Here is an 18,069-nt window from a genome sequence, read left to right as displayed (position 1 = left end):
TCCAGCAACACAGCATCATGTGACTTCTCTGCCACCCCGTGAGCCATGGCTGTGATCTCTCACTGGATGTTCCACCTCAGGCTGGGGGTAGGGGTCTCCTCCTCATATCTGCTATTCCTGAATCCTCTAAGGCTTTCTTTATTCTGACTAGCCAATCCCTTATTATTCTAATCCCGTTACAGTTAACAATTCTTGACGGTCACCTTTCCCTGTTCACATAACTGTATGGTTTCTCTCTCTTGGCTGATAGAGGAGCCCATAAATTAGAGCTTATTTCAATCCTATCAATTAACTGGAGACTTTTAAATACTGTCACACCAATCAGTAAATAAAATTCACAGATGTGCCTAAAAGAAAAAATTATATCAAAGTATAAAACAACAAGCTGTATTTAATTAATAGCACAAAGACCTGAAATATCAACCCTGACAGATGGAGTGAAATAATTATTTTTGCTTGAATTTGGCACTTGCCTGTTTTTTTTTGTTTTTTTTTTTTTTAAACTTCATGGTATTTCTGTGTTCTGAAACTTGTGGCATATTTGGGCAAGTTTAGAAAAGGTTCTCCTTCATAATTACAAAAAAATAAAGGACAAAGTTCCAGGACCACATAAGCATTGGTCAGTCACTGAAGTGATGAAACGGAGCCTGGGGCAGTTATCAATATGAGAACTACATGAGAACTGACTGCAGATGATCCCCAGGGTGGCTTTCTATTCAAAGGTTTTGCAATTTTGTGAACTAAAAGGACTGTTAACCGTGTGGATTCAGTTTCAGGAGCCATTAAACTAACTTGTGTTCAAAGTTGGATTTTAATTTGGGAGAGCAGGTGAGCATACAAGACCTGGGCAGAAAGTCTGATGACAATCTGCACAAGAGAAAAATCAAATATAAAAAGAGATGATACCACCATCCACCCAGTCCCTTGATCCAGAAACATCCGTGAAGCCCAGGGCTTGCATGTGAGGATAACAGGAGTTTCAGGGGTTTACACTGGAGTAATAAGCTGATAAAGGACATGAATGTCTGCCTAAATAGTTTCTTTTTTTTTTTTTTTTTTTTGAGACAGTCTCAATCTGTCACCCAGGCTGGAGTGCAATGGCACAATCTCGGTTCACTGCAACCTTCGCCTCCTGGGTTCAAGTGATTCTCCTGCCTCAGCTTCCTGAGTGGCTGGGATTACAGGCATGCACCACAATGCCCGGCTAATTTTTGTATTTTCAGTAGAGACGGGGTTTCACCATGTTGACCAGGCTGGGCTCAAACGCCTGACCTCAGGTGATCTGCCCACCTCAGCCTCCTAAAGTGCTGGAATTTCAGGCGGGAGACACGGTGCCCAGCCAATAGTTTCTATAATGAAACAAAGTAGAAAAACAAGTGACTGATTATATTGCTGCAGGAAAAAACCCCCACAGGTACTAAGAAGCTTGTCAATATTTCACATTAAAAATGTGAAATGTAAAAACTTAAATTTCATAAAATGAAGAAAATTTACCTGAAAAATATCAATTAACAGAAAAACATTTTAATTTCCTGTTTTCAAACACACAACAGGTTCAGATGCTGCCCACACCCTGCAAAAGTTTAGACAGAGATCCTAAGGGAACTACCTCATAAGAAAAAAAAGGGTTCTAATTAAGTTTACTCTTTAGTCGTTCATTAAACAAACACAAAGCAGTACACTGATTACTGGAGCAAACTGAGATCACATTTGAGACTGTGAGCTGCATAGTCCCATACTTTGTATACTAACAAGTATTTACTAGTTATAGCTCGTTGTTTCTGTCCCTTAAACAACTTCCTGGAAATTACTATCTTACATCAAAAACTAAAATTCAAAGCATAAAATTGGTATGAACTGTAAATCTAATACTATGTTCATATACCAATCTCAAGAAGCAAATGTTTCCTATTACTCTCTTAAAGTCAATGTACTGCTAATTGCCACCTTTTGGCTTTCTGGTTTCTTTTAAAATAAAAAAAAGTGATAGGGCCGCACGCGGTGGCTCACGCCTGTAATCCCAGCACTTTGGGAGGCAGAGGCAGGTGGGTCACCTGAGGTCAGGAATTCGCGACCAGCCTGGCCATCATGGTAAAACCCCGTCTCTACTAAATATACAAAAATTAGCTGGGCATGATGGCGGGTGTAATCTCAGCTACTCAGGAAGCTGAGGCAGGAGAATCGCTTGAACCCAGGAGGCGGAGGTTGCAGTGAGCCAAAATCGCGTCACTGCACTCCAGCCTGGGCAATAGAGTGAGACTCCATCTCAAAAAAAAAAATAAAATAAAATAAGTGTAGAGTTTACCTCCTCCAAGACTTTAATGAAACCACATCTACTAATGGATTAACACGTACTCAGAGGTAACCTAAAATCTGCCACATTATTTTACTATTTGATTTAATTCCTCTCTCTGTCCTTTACGGATTCTCATGAACCATAAGAACACCTACCTGTTCTATAAGGGAAGAAAAAGTTTCCCCAGCATTCAGGTCTAAAAGTAAGTTACTTTAGTGGGCACCTCACACAGGCGACGTAGTCATGCACTAGACAGCTTCTTTTTGGCGCTAGCATGTGTGTGCAAAGGGTAGGCTTTATTAAATCATCTTCTGCAGCCTCTTGATAGCCAAAAAGCATGATGGGAAAACTCAGGGAATTTGCAAAAAGTCAGCAATTCTCTGGGGGGCCAAGGCAACACAGTCCAAGTGTGAAGGTTTCCAATGGTTTTGCTTAATCTTAAAATAAAACTTAGAAAATCAAACAATCCTCCATAAATACCGAGTTCCAACTGCAAAGATACTAGGGCAGCAGACAGTGTGAAGTGATAGTCTCTGGAAAAACTAATGGTAGCAAGAGCTGTCATTTACTCAGCACTGGGCTTGGAAGGTCTTTCAAATAGATGACTTCATTCGCTCCTCAAATCGATCTTGTTGAGACAGGTATCACCTGCATCTTCAAGGAGAGGATCAGAGGATGAAGCTCAGAGGACCTCTGTGTACAGACACAGACAGTAAGTGACAGAGCCACAGAGCTGTCGTCATTCAACTGAGGTCAGACTGAGTTTCAAGCATACGCTGCATCCATACCACACTGTATCCCTAAAGAGCACATATTCTTCATTGTGGTCCAAAAGTGACAGCCGTATGCTTCAAACTTACAATGAACTGATAGTAAGGTTGACCTCATTTTTTAGAAATTGAAGAGGATAATCAAAACAATTTCTTATATATATATTAGTTAGAGTAAAAGCGAAGCTGCTGTAACAAAGAGACCCCAAAATACAACATGCTCAAGATGTGTCTCCCCTGCAGTCCAGGGAGGCTGGCCAAGCATCCTTGCTTGAAGTTTGTTTTATTCACTAGAGGAAGGAAAAAAGGAATTGAAGAGCAAATTATTTCCTTTTTGGTTCATGCCTGGAAATTTACGTTATTATTTCTGTTCACATTCAAGTGACCAGAACTTGCCCATATCTAGACACAAGGAAGGCTGGGGAAAATGTCTCTAAACGTGCCCATCTAAAACTTCTTTCAAAATGAAGATGGGGGGAGAACGCATTCAGGGGGTTAGTTAACCATCTCTGCAACCAGTAGATGGCCTGCCCACCTCTACACATAGATAAAAAATAATTTTTCTAAAACAAAACAGATACACATACAAATTGGGGTTTGTGTGTGACCTGAACAAACAATACATAAATCAAGCCCCTGAGATTCGACTCTACAGGAATATGATGAAAATGATTTCAGCCAGAACTTCTTCAAGGGATCAAGATATCATCAGTTACCTGCTATAGCTACAGAAAAATCCTATTAACACTTGTACAGAATAACGAGCAACATACATCCCTGGTAACCCTTACAGAATGAATCTGTTATAAAATACGAACTTTTATACCTAATCTACCTTCGAATATAAGATGCACCATTATTTTATGCATCACTAAGAAACAAAAATGCTGCCAATTATACCATGATATATATGCCATTGACTGTAAGATGCATGTCAATTTCAGAGATGTTAAAAATGGGAAAAATGTGCTTCTCAGAACAAATGAAATACAGCGTGCCCCTGAAGTAACAAATCAAACTGATCGACCCTACGAAATTACTGAGTAAAAAGCAATTAGATAATGGAAGACAAATTGTTATAGTTGCTAGTAGGCCATTCTTTATGGTGATAATATAGATAAACATATTGGGGCCATACCTACACTTAATGAATTTTTAAAAACTTAATTCTATGCGAAAGACAGACAATTCCCTTCATAATACATTAATTACAGCAGCTAATAAGAAGTGCAGGGTGCTATGAGAGCACTTAAGAGGAAGGATTCTGGCTGGTCAGGAGGTCACAGAAGATTTCCTACGAAAGTGAGCTAAGTTCTGAAGGAGACCTGGTGGCACAGCAGGGGACAACATGCATGAAAGTTCTACAGTGGGAAGGCACACAGGATGTTGGAGAAACGGCAAGATGATGGGGGGCCTAAAGGCTGCAGAGCAATGAAAGAAATGGCCACACCCAGTCTGGTGGGGAAGACTTAGGTTAAATTTTTTTGTCTTTATCTTCAGAGCAATGAGAAGCCAATGAAGAATTTTAAGCAAGGGAGTAACAATCAGTTATTGATGAGATCATTCTGGCTCCTATGTGGAACAGATTACAAGAAGGTAAGAGTGGAATGGTGGAAACCAATGCGTAGGCTACTGCAGTCAATATAAGAGTTTAGACTTCGTAGTTTAGATCTGGGGATGCAAAGCAGGCTTGAACACCATTTAGAAGATAAAATGAACAGAACTGGGTGATGAATTGGATATGGGCATAAGGGAGAGGGAGGTGTCAAGAACAATCCATAGGCTTCTCACCAGTGTGACTAAGTGTATGGTGGTCCGTTCACTAAGATAAACACGGAGAAGGACACCTCACATTTGAGATGCTTGAAACATTAAACTGGGAAGGGAGCTAAATGTAAAATTCCAGAGTTCACAGGAAAGATCCAGACTGGAGAAAAATTTCAGATGTTAATGCAGAAATATAAATCAAAGTGAGGGTTATAGCTGAGATCAGGTAGGAAGGGAGTTTGAGAGTAAACAGGAAAGAGGGCCTGAGATGGGGGCTTAAGGAACAACAGCATTTAAAGATCAGGCCCAAGGGGATGATTCACTCATTCAAACATCTGTCCATTATTTGGGCATCATTTATTAATAACTGGCCATACAATGTGCCAGACTTGATTTTAGGTGTAAGGCCATCCACTGACAAGATACGTAAGATCCCTATTATCAACAGCTTACAGTTAGTGGGTAAACAAATACAAACACAGGTAAATAAACAAAGTAATTTCAGTTTTTCATAAGTAATTTCCTAAGTACTATGAAGAAAATAAAGTTGGCATTGCAACTCAAATTCCATGACTGGCACTGATTAGCAGGTGAAGAGATTTCCCAAATGAGTTAACTACTGAGCAAGTCCCAGACAAAGTACAACCTTCCCTGAATGTATATGACAGTTGCTTTCCTGAGTTTCCAGAAACTCAGCATATATTACAACAGCACAAAAAATTCTACACATGTAAAATAGGTTCTGAGCTTAAGTAAGTTTTTCACCTACATAATATCCAGAGCGAAATTCAGAAGTCATAACAGATGTACTAACAGTCTTTCTTGGACGGAAGTAGGTCCAGGCACAGAATACCTAGGACCTCTGGCTCCTACCCACTAAATGCCATTGTACCCAACTCGAAGCGCATGACATCCCTAAACAAAAGTCCATCCTTCCAAAGGCCTGCCAAGGGGCTGCTCCCTCCCTTCTTCAGAACTGCCACTTTAAGGCAACAAAGTAACATTGCGTTAAGTGACACAAATTCCAAGAAATTCAGATGCTCTGAGGTCTACATACTCAAGACTTCTAGTTGTAGATACTTCCACCAGGTGAAAATCCAATCTTTCATTCAACACATATTTATTAAGAGTGTACTATATGTGCCACATGATGTTCTAGGACCCTGCTTTCGTGGAGCTTACATTTTAGAAAACGGCAGTAAACACAACTACTTGAAATGAAGATGATCCAGAATGTGGCTCTTACATTTTAAATCTATACACCCTTGCATCTCTCAGGTAAAAGTATAAAAAGTCTCCTTGAACATTAATGTTATTTTCCCCACTAACTGTTTTCATTTCTAGACACATGTACCATAACACAGAATTTAAACATTCAGCACCCAAAGAATGATGTTCAACACTGAAAGAAACAATTGCATAGTTTCAAATTCCACTGAAGCAGTTTTAAAATTTGAAAAACTGTTTGAAATACAAATAATAGCCCCTGGTGGTAAAAATGCTAATTATAACCAAACTTTTGTGGACTCTAACTATGCTCAGATAAAAGAAGAGAAAAGCAAAAATGGAAGCTATGAGTTTTTAACGGGAAGAATCATCAAAGTACAGGAACAATCTTCTGTGAGAACAGATTCACAGATGGGCAGATGAAGAGAAGAAATTCTGATGCTGGGAAGAAGATGCAATGGAAGAATAAATAGCTGGAAAATGCGTGTGTGTGTGTGTGTGTGTGTGTGTGTGTGTGTGTGTGTGTGTGTGTGTTGAAGATGCAATGGAAGAATAAATAGCTGGAAAATGTGTGTGTGTGTGTGTGTGTGTAAAGAGATAGAGTCTCACTCTGCCACCCAGGCTGGAGTGCAGTGGTGCTATCAGAGTTCACTCGACCTCCTGGGCTCGTGACTCTCCCACCTCAGCCTCCTGAGTAGCTGAGACCACAGGCTACACCACACCCAGGTAAGTTTCTTAGTTTTTAAATTTTTTGTAGAGACAAGGTCTCATTTTTTCTTTTTTGAGACGGAGTCTCACCCTGTTGCCCAGGCTGGTCTCAAACTTCTGGCCTAAAGCAATCCTCCTGCCTTGGCCTCCCAAAGTGCTGGAATTACAGGCATGAGCCACTGTGCCTGGCCATAGCTGATAAATATTTCTAATTGGCACAGTACTGCTGGTACACAGTTGACCACCATCTTAATTTACACTCTTAAAAAATGCTTACTTCAGGCCGGGCGCGGTGGCTCACATCTATAATCCCAGCACTTTGAGAGGCCGAGGCGGGCGGATAACTTGAGGTCAGGAGTTCGAGACCAGCCTGACCAACACAGTGAAACCCCGTCTCTACTAAAAATATAAAAATTGGCCAGGCATGGTGGCGTGTGCCTGTAATCCCAGCTACTTGGAAGGGTGAAGCAAGAGAATCGCTTGAACCCGGGAGGCGGAGGTTGCAGTGAGCTGAGATGGTGCTCGCGCCACTGCACTCCAGCCTGGGCGACAGAGCGAGACTGTCTCCAAAAAACAAACAAACAACAAAAAAACTCCGCAAATATAATTTGTAATTGACAACAAAATATTTTGTTGATGGACCATAATTTACTTAATTCTCCGGTTGCTTATTTAGGTGTTTCCATTTGACACTGTTTTTATCACTAATCCCCTTTGTTTATATTTGTTCTGTATTGGTGATTATTCCAGCTTGTTCTGTATTTGTGATTGTCTTAGGAGAGATGTCCAGAAACAGACTTCCTAAAACAAAAGGGTATAATTAAGGGTTTCATTATGAAACTGCTTCCAAAAGCATTTTAATAATCTGTAGTTTTATTAGCTGAATACAAGTGTGCTTATTTCACAACACTCTCATAAGCACTGAGTATTATTAATTTTTAATCCTTGCTAATCTGATAGAAAAAGTATTTCAATGGCCTTAATTTACAATTCTTTGACTATTAATGAACGTATTTCCCCATATTGGTTATCCCACATGAATTTCATTTTCTGTACATTGCCTGTCTATATATTCTGGCCTGTCTCTTCAGTTCTTAGTGGGCGTCTTCATATAAATTTATTAAGTTTATACATGTTAAATACATTAACCTTTAATCATATTGCTGTAAACATTTCCCCCAGTTTTTGTCTGCCTTTTGTTTTTGGCATTCACCAAGTTTTAAACGCTAATAAAATTCTACCAAAAATTTTCATGAGATTTTACTTGTATTTATAGGAACTATTCAAATTAGCTATTTTTATTCTCTAGATTTCTTAAAATTTTTTCTATTATACAGATGATACTTCATTTAAAGTTTATTTTGGTGTGTGGTAGACACTAGATTCTACCTTCTTTTCTGTAACTAACAGTGCCTGGGCGTCATTTAGTGCACCAGGACTAAATGATCCTTCCTGTATCTGCTCATTTGTGACAATGGCTCTTCATACATCAAATTCATGTATAACAGATGGGCCTGAAGACCATTCTGCTCCATTAATAACTGCACGCTTCTGCCATAATGACACTATTTAAATTATTCCAGTTTCATAAAATTTTGGTTATCTGCTACCACTAGGTTCCTTTCATTATTTTTTTAAAAGTATTTATTATTTTATCCTTCCAGATAAAATTTACAACCATATTGTCATGCTCCAAAAGAAAAATATATCTTTTTTAAAAATTAGAATTGCTTTAAACATACAAATTAATGAACTGAAAGCTCTGTAAGAATTAATTTTCATATTTGAGAACATCTCTCCATTTTTTTTCCCTCTTTCAGTGAAATTGTCATTTCTTCTTCTTCTTTTTTTTTTTTTTTTTGAGATGGAGTTTCACTCTTGTTGTCCAGGCTGGAGTGCAATGGCGCGATCTCGGCTCACCGCAACCTGTCTCCCGGGTTCAAGCGATTCTCCTGCCTCAGCCTCCCAAATGGCTGGGATTACAGGCATGTGCCACCATGCCCGGCTAATTTTGTATTTTTAGTAGAGATGAGGTTTCTCCATGTTGGTCAGGATGGTCTCAAACTCCCGACCTCGGGTGATCCGCCCACCTCGGCCTTCCAAGTGCTGGGATTACAGGTGTGAGCCACCGCGCCCCGCCCATTTCTTCATATTTATTTCCTGTACACGTTAAGCTCATTTCTAGGTATTTTATAATTTTTTAAAAAATTGATTTTTATGTATTAGATCAAATATCCTGTGGATTGCCTGAATGGTTACTGATGGTAAGTATCTAGTCCAGTTACTGACTTATCTATACTGCATCAAATAATTTTTTAGCTTATCATCTTGGGTTTTCTGGGTATACAATCTGTAAATAACAACCATTTTTTCATGGCTTAATTTCTATTTCCTGTTTTGGTAATCAGAATTCTAAGATTCCTCCTAAGATTCCTGGCACCTGGGGTACACATACCTTCCCCTAGTTAATCAAACATGAACGTAGGTACTATTTGCAGGGACTGTGCAGACGTAATTCAAATCCCAAATCAGTTGACCTTAAGACAGAGAGACTATCCATCCAAGTGGGCCCGATTAACCCTTTAAATTTGGGCTTAGAGGTCAGAGACAGAGGATGTCAGAAGTTCAAAGTATGAGACAGATTCAACACAGTCGCTGGATTTTTTTTTTTTGAGACAGAGTCTCGCTCTGTCGCCCAGGCTGGAGTGCAGTGGCGCGATCTCGGCTCACTGCAACCTCTGCCTCCAGGGTTCACACCATTCTCCTGCCTCGGCCTCCCGAGTAGCTGGGACTATAGGTGCCTGTCACCACACCCGGCTAATTTTTTTTTTTTGTATTTTTAGTAGAGACGGGGTTTCACTGTGTTAGGCAGATGGTCTCGATCTCCTGACTTCATGATCCGCCCGCCTCGGCCTTCCAAAGTGCTGGGATTACAGGCGTGAGCCACTGCGCCTGGCCTCACAGTTGCTGTTTTAAAGATGGAGGCTACAAGGCAAGGAACATAGGTAGCCTAGGAATTGAGAACAACTCCTCTGACAGCTAGCAAGGAAACAAGGACCAAAAGAACTACGAAGGACTATGAAGTAACACTGATCATGCTTTAAACCTCTTAAGTTTGTGGTAATTTGTTACGCAAAAACAGAAAATGAATGCACCTGTCTTATTTAACTGGCGTAGCTTTAGACAACAACGTTAAAGATTAAATAGTAATGTTGTTAGTAAGTCTTAGGGAATAGTCAGGAGCCAGAAACCATACCAATAACTTGAACAGGATAGAGTTAATATGAAGATGTGTTAACTAGTGAAAGGTGGTTATGTTTTTAGAGGGGTAAAAATAGTTCCTTATGGGGTCCAGAGAGAGCAAATGCAGAAAGCAGATACTTACTATAATAGCTCCAAGCTAAAAGTGTGTGTGTGTGTGTGTGTGTGTGTGTGTGTGTGTGTATGTACGTATAAGAAAGAGGCTAAGAACTCAGAGGAAGATCCTTCCACGCAGGACTGGAGAGGGTGTGGCTGCCACAGAACACACAGCTAGAGAGTAGCAGAAAGACCTAGAAGAGGGAACAGGGAAGAGGTGGTCCACAGGAGGGCCCTACTAGGAGGCAGAGAAACTTCCTTGAGGGTACAGGTGGGCTGACGCTGCTTCACAGGCACCACTGAGGTGAGCACTGCCAGGGCTCTCCTATGCCAGCCTGCTGACTGCTGCACCAAAAGCACACGCACTGGAAGGAGGGAGTGGAGAGATACCCGCTACTTCTTTTTTTTGAGACAGAATCTAGCTCTGACATTTAGGCTGGGGTGCAGTGGTGCAATCACAGCTCACTGCAGCCTCAATCAAGCGATCCTCCCACCTTAGCCTCTGGAGTAGCTGACACTGATGCATGCGCCACCACACGTGGCTGTTTTTTTTTTTTTTTTAAGTATTGACGAGGTCTTACTATGTTGCCCAGTCTGGCCTCAAACTCCTGGGCTCAAGCAATCGTCCTGCCTTGGTTTCCCAAAATGCTGGGATTACAGGCGTGAGCCACCGTGCCTGGCTGGGAAGACCCTTTTCTTCTCTATTCCTCCTTACATTGTGTCTCCAGTGCTTCCACTGGCAAAGCCTAAAGTGAAGCCAGCTCACCAAAGGGAAATGTCTACAGTGCCCAGCTCCTGTATCAAAAGCAGGGCATAAATGGATGCGGATTTACATAAACTGGGAACTGAGCAACAATAAATAACTGGCATAGTCCACCCCTTTGGCTACTTGGCTTCCATATACACCCTCTATATTTGAAGTATCAAAACAACTCTGATTCCACCTAATAACATGCAGCTACCTTCCTATAAATGAACACGTTCTCACCTTCTCCCCAAAATGAGGAACTACACTCTGAACAGACATTGTATTAATCACTGGCTATATTAATTACTCCTTAAAATTCAGTTAACAGTCCCACTAAATATTCTGTTCTCTAAAGATCAAATTGTTTAATTAACTTCCAGTAATTATATATAAAATAAGGGGGAAAAAAGAAAAGTTAATACATATAAACATACAGACACAAGAAAAAATATGCTAAGTTACTACAATCCTTGCTTCTGCACCGGTTATGAAGCCATGGATGGTGTCCCTAACTTTCTTCTTTCACTATGCATCCAACATTTCTTGTGACCTCAATCAGAACCTCAGCCAGTCAGGGTTCTCAACATGACAGGGTGACCTAAACCTTCATTCCTGAAAGATGTGACTCCTCAACAGACCTGCCTTTTCTTGAATACTGCAGTTTTTCATTTTGCCTCTAATATGGTGCAAAGAAGTACTAAGAGATACTCTAGAGAATCCTGAGTTACAAACATCCTCCTCCCTGCCCCCATTGTATAGCATTACCCCATTTTGCCTTAGTAATCAGAATTAAGCACTCTAGTCAGGAGAGTGACCTCTTTTCCTACCTGTTGGTTCAGTGGCATCAACAGTCCCAAATGGGTTATAGCCTCATCTTTCAATTCAATGGAACCTTTCTGTGTCCTCTGGTAGTAACATTCCCTATTGGAAAACAAGAACTCCAAATACCAGCAGAACTCAGTTGCTAGAATGGGAAGCAGAAATTCTAGGGGTGGGTTATAAGGTATAATAACAATGAGAGACTGCTTTCAGGATTTTACCAGTAAGTATAATATGAAAGTTGGTCTGTGAATTTATGCCATATTCAACAAATATCCTGCTCTCCCTAATTTGTGTATAATAGATGAAATAGGGATACTGAATCTATCTTTTTGTCCTTTTGATTCTGTTGGCTTTTGTCTTTTGAAGCTGTTATTAGGTGCATACATATTTCTTGGTGGACTGACTCAGTTTTCATTACAAAATTTCCTTGTTTCTAGGGATGTCTTGCCTAAAAGTCCATTTTGTCTGTTACTACTTAAATTAACCATCTTACTACTTGTTTTGAACTTGTCCCTCCTTTTTTTTTGAGATTAAATCTTGCTCTGTCACCCAGGCTGGAGTGCAGTGGCACAATCTCGGCTCACTGCAATCTCTGCCTCCTAGATTTAAACAATTCTCCTGCCTTAGCCTCCCGAGTAGCTGGGACTACAGGCATGTGCCACCACATCTGGCTAATTTCTTATTTTTAGTAGGGATGGGGTTTCACCATGTTGGCCAGGCTGGTCTTGGACTCCTGACCTCAGGTGATCTGCCTGCCTCAGTCTCCCATAGTGCTGGGACTACAGGCATGAGCCACCGTGCCTGGCCTTGTTCCTCCTATTCTATGTTCCTTTTTTCTTTTTTGTCTTTTTTTGGACAGTAAGTGGTTTTTATTATTTTATTTCCTTTCTCCTTCTCTATTAGCTTGGTAGCTATAAATTTTCTTTCTATCCTTTTAGTAGTTACTCTAATCAACTCAAGATCTATGAAAGAATTATGTCCTGCAGAAAACATTCTGAGTGACTATTTTTTTTTTCAGTTCTTACAAGGCATTCTAAATGTAAAGAAGTTAATTCATAATATATAATAGATGCCTTAGCACAGATGTCTTAGTTCTGGCTGCTACTAACAAAAATACCATAGACCGGGTGGCTCACACAACAAACATTTATTTCTCATAGTTCTAGAGGCTGGGTTCTACAGACCCTCCAAGACCAGGGTGCCATCATGGTCAAGTTCTGGCGGAGACCCTCTTCCTGGCTTGCAGATGGCATTCTTCTTGCTGTGTCCCCATATGGCAGAGAGTAGAAAGCAAGAACTCTGTGTCTCTAATCCCATTTGTGAGGGTTCCATCTTCATGAACTAAATACCTCCCAAAGGCCCCACTTCCTAACACCATCACGCTGGAGATTAGAATTTCAACATACAAATCTTTGGGGAACACATACACTCAGTCCACAACACCTAGGGGTTGTCAAATCTCTTCTATCAAGGGCTAGACAATAAATTTAAGCTTTGTGGACCACAATGTCTCTGTAGCAGCTACTCAATTCTGGTGGTGCAGCATGAATCCAGCCATAGACAATATGTAAACTAACGGGCATGGTGGTGTTCCACCAATAAAACATTATTTACTAAAAGAGTTGGCAGGCCAGATTTGACCCACATGTTGAAGTTTGCTGTCTTTGAACATTATGATGTGATTCTCTCACCAAATGTGATTGAGAAGGACTACCCTAGATATTACTATCTCTGACTCATTAAAATCTAATATAAATTACAAAGACCTGAGGACATTTAAACTATATTTATCTTTGTAATACTGTGAAATATATATTTGGTCTTCCATCCTGCTTCCTGGCATATAATTCCTAAAATCCTTCCAAACTCCAAAGTAATGTCTTTTTGTATGCTAATGAGTTGACTGATAGCTGGCAGCCTCTTGGTAGCTTCAGGATGGGGGCTGGTCTCCATAAACACCAAGGCAGGATTAGAAGGTTAAGACTTTCAGCCCTACCCTCCAATCTCCAGGGAGGGTAGAGGGGCTGAAGGTTAAGTTGATCACTAGTGGCCAATGGCTTAATCAATGATGCCTTCATAATGAAGTCTCATAAAAACCCAAAAGGGGCTAGGAGCAGTGGCTCCCAAAGTGTAATCCCAGCACTTTGGGAGGCCAAGGTGGGACTAGTTTGGCCAACACAGTGGGAACCCACCTCTACAAAATTTTTTTAAAAAAATTAGCCTAGCATGATGGTACGTGCCTGGAGTCCCAGCTACTCAGGAGGCTGACGTGGGAGGATGGCTTGAGTCCAGGAGGTTGAGGCTGCAGTGAGCCATAACTGCACCACTGCACTCCAGCCTGGGCAATAGAGTCAGACAGCCTCAAAAAACCAAAAAACCAAACAAAACAAACCCAAAAGGATTGGGTTTGGAGAGCTTCCAAATGCCCGAGCAAATGGAGATGCCAGGAGGACGGTGCAACAGAGAGGGCACGGAAGCACCCACCCCCCATACCTTGTTCTAGGCATTTCTTCATCTGTTTCCTTCATAATATCCTTTGTAATAACCTGGTAAACGTAATTATTTCCCTGAGTTCTGTGAGCCACTCTAGCAAATTAACTGAACCCAAAGAGGGGTGGTGGGAATCCCAACTTGAAGCTAGTGGGTCAGAAGTTCTGGAGGCCTAGACTTGCAACTGGTGTCTCAAGGAGGGACAGTCTTGAAGACTGAGTCTTCAACCTGTGAGATCTGAGTTATCTCCAGGTAGATAATGTTAAAATGAAATTGGAGGGTACCCACCTGATATCCACAGCAGAACTCCTTGTTTGATGTGTGAGAAGAAACCCTCACATATTTGCTCACAGATCCAGCTGGTGTCCACTGCAGAACTGACTGCTTGCTTGGCACGTGGGGAGAAATCCACACATTTGGTCAAAGAAGTCCTGTGTGATGATCACTGTTGGAGAGTGAGAGCCGAGGAAAAATAACCTGTTTTTCCCCCATCAGAACTCTCTTCCAGCTTTCTGTGTTGCTGTTGCCATATATTATTTTTACTTTAAAAATTTTTAAGTTCCAGGTACATGTGCAGGATGTGCAGGTTTGTTACATACGTAAACGTGTGCCATGGTGGTTTACTGCACCTATCAATATTTTTACAGTTTTCACAGTTCACATTACTTTAGCTGTATTCGTCTATCTATCCTTTCCAGTGCTCTTTACTCCTTCCTGCATCTCCACGCTTCCAGATGGGATAATTTTCCTTTTACCTGAAGAACTTTCTTTAGAGTACCTCTAGTGTAGATCTGCTGGTGATGAATTCTAATTTTTGTCTGTCTGAAGATGTCTACATTCACTTCATTTTTGAAAGATATTTTTGCTTCATACAGATTTCTAGGTTGGCAGTTATTTTCTTACAACACTTTGAAGATATCATTCCACTGTATTTTCATTTCCATTTCTTCACAAAGTAGACTGTCAGTCTTTATTGCTACTCCTTTGAAGGTAATGTATCTTTTTCCTCCTTTGGCTGATTTTAAGATTTTCTTTGTTTTGGCAATTTTTCCTCTCTTTTCCCTTTATTTTTGTTTTTTGGTATTGATTCTGCTTAGAGCTACAGTGATTCTCAAATATGCAAGTTTGTATTAGTTTTGGAAGATTCTCAAGTCATTATGTCTTTTACTATTGCCTCTGACCTATTCTTTCTCCTCTCCTGAGATTCTAATTGTAAGTATTTTAGACTTTTAACAGTGTCCCATTTGTCTCTTGCAAATTTTTCTTTTTCTTTTCATTTTCCATCCTTTTGTCTCTCTGTGCTTTGGTATGGATATTGTCTTCTGATCTATCTTCTAGTTTACTAATTTTTTCTTCAGCTAAGAATACCATTAAACCCTCCTGTTTAATTCCTAATTTGAGTTACTGTACTTTTAAAAGTTCTTTTTAATTTTTAATTGATGCATAACAGATACACCTACTCTCAGGATTCATGTGATAATTTAGTACATTCATATGATTTGTAAGGATCAAATCAGTGTAATTGGGATATCCATCACCTTAAATGTCTTTATGTTAAAAAATTCAAATTCTTCTCTTCTAGCTATTTTAAAACATACAAAAGATTATTGTAAACTATTGTCACCCTATATTGCACTTTTCAATTCCAGAATTTCCACTTAACTTTTTTAATAGTGTCCAGTTCTTTCTGAAATCCTCCATTTGTCACTTAATTTACTAAACATATTTATCAACATTACCTTAAGGTCCATGTCTGATAACCCTAATATCTGGATCTCCTGTGGGTAACCTTATCACCTGTCTTTTTATATGCTTAGTTTTTGACTGAATGTTCACCTTGCATGCACAAAATTCTGGAGATAAGCTGAGGCTGTGAATGTTACCTTCCTCTAGAGAGGATTTAGTTTTGCTTCTGACAAGCATTTAAGAGCAAGGGTGAATCACTTTAATCTATTTCAGCCAATTCAAAACTAAGTTTTTGTGTTTTGTGACGGCTGGATTTCAGGAAAATTTTTAGGTTCACCATACACCTAGGGTAAAAAGTTGGGGTTTTTAAGGGGTAAGAGGGGTGGTTCCAACCAAAAGCCTGGGATGTTTACCAGGGTCTGTCATCCCTGAACTCCCGTTTTTGTGACCCCAGCCTCCGACATCTATTGAAAACTCTGCTTAGCTGCTCAACCTCAGCTTTTTGTTCAGGTTTTCAGTCCTAGCACTGAAGCTGGCAAATGCTTCTGAGGGATCATGTGGCACCAAATGTTTATTCTGCCTCTTTAGACCTCCCTTCTCTCTGGGATCTTGGCCTCAAAGTCTTCAATGTCCTAGTAGCTTCTAATACCTTCAAACAGTTGCTTTTTATTATTTGCCTAAGCATTTTAGTTCCTGGTAGCAGGGTTGGTCTGACACTGGCTAGTCTGTCTTAGCCAGAAGCAGACATCCAAAATAATACTGAGTTTTACTATATGACCTTACAGGTAGCAAGTGAGATAATCTTATGAATTTACTTCCTTGATCCACCACTGTGGAGGAATATTAGTAGAGTTCTTTGCATTCTAAAGATAAGCCTTACTTCTACTCTTCTATTGTTTTAATATGCTGTTGCATTTGTCTCAAATTCTCTTTAGAAAGAGGTTTTAGGCCGGGCGCGGTGGCTCACGCCTGTAATCCCAGCACTTTGGGAGGCCCAGGCAGGCGGATCACGAGGTCAGGAGATCGAGACCATCCTGGCTAACACGGTGAAATGCCGTCTCTACTAAAAAAATGCAAAAAACTAGCCGGGCGTGGTGGCAGGCGCTTGTAGTCCCAGTTACTCGGGAGGCTGAGGCAGAAGAATGGTGTGAACCCGGGAGGCAGAGCTTGCAGTGAGCTGAGATTGCGTCACTGCACTCCAGCCTAGGTGACAGAGCGACACTCTGTCTCAAAAAAAAAAAAAAAAAAAAAGAGGTTTTAAAGAAAAAATACTGATACTGATGAATTACACTTTCTGGTAAATTATTTTAAGAGTCTCACATACACTTATGTGACAAAAATCTAAAGTTAGATATTTGCCTATCATTTTTTGTGTCTTTGGTATGTTAGCTTCATAAAATAAACTGGAAAGCTGTCCCTCTTTTTTAAGTTCTTAGGCAATTTACATAGTAAATATTAAAAGCATGAAAAGGTGAAAAGCAGAAACTTTTTGGAGATAATTCTTTTATAATTAAAATTTCTTTCTTGTTTTATTTAGGTTTTCTGAATTCTCAAAGGGATCTGGGACTACTTAAAAGATCCTATCCTAGCACACAGCTAGGGCTTAATAAATGCTGGTTTCCTTCTGAGCTAAAAAGTTGTCTTTTTGTTTTGCAACATATCATAAAAAATATCTACCACTTCAGAGACAAGGAGTTCCTTTTCATAACCCAAAGCTTTAAAACTACTGGAGATTAGGGGTCTAGCAAAGATACTAGTGGAAGTGAAAATGATACATTAATGCTCTTCATATTTTCCCCATCACTCCTATCTCATCAAACTTTGAAGAGAAAATTGATACCAGCAGAAGTCAATATAGAAATCTACTACATATGAAGATTTATTCAATTAATCAAGCTCTATTTACTAAATGCATATGTATAAATCAATATACATAGCTAAGTTTTATGAAAAGATAAACTAAACATGAATCCTACCTTCAAGGAGTTTATAATCTAGTAGGAGAAAGAAAACGTATATATAGTAATCATTATAAAGGTCAGAAAGTCTAAGTACCATAAAATAGATACCATCTGGAAACATTTATCATATAATGATTAATACAATTTGTACACAAGTAGCAACATGTTAAGCATTCTATTTTTTTCCTCTTTAACATACCTGTAAAATGAAGGGGAAACCAAGTTTTTTTTTGTTTT

General features: G+C 39.9%; 1 protein-coding gene across 3 annotated transcripts in view; it reads right to left on the bottom strand.

Annotated features, from left to right (window-relative positions):
- TNRC6C (trinucleotide repeat containing adaptor 6C) overlaps window positions 1–18,069 on the bottom strand; it is a 147,882-nt gene that overhangs the window by 111,946 nt on the left and 17,867 nt on the right. Inside the window, exon 1 of one of the 3 annotated variants that reach the window (XM_054456658.2) lies at window positions 14,474–16,305. The exons of 1 other annotated variant lie outside the window; for it this stretch is intronic. The gene's annotated coding sequence lies outside the window, so the exon portion shown is untranslated. Of the gene's footprint in view, window positions 1–11,700; window positions 13,926–14,473; window positions 16,306–18,069 lie in introns of those variants that run through there. One more of the 3 variants, XM_063656545.1, reaches the window with a different exon arrangement.

This window comes from Pongo pygmaeus, chromosome 19 (genome assembly GCF_028885625.2).
Source record: "Pongo pygmaeus isolate AG05252 chromosome 19, NHGRI_mPonPyg2-v2.0_pri, whole genome shotgun sequence".
Classification (NCBI taxonomy): Eukaryota; Metazoa; Chordata; class Mammalia; order Primates; family Hominidae; genus Pongo; species Pongo pygmaeus.
Note: the sequence above shows the minus strand (reverse complement) of the source record. Positions and strands in the feature narration are given on the sequence as shown.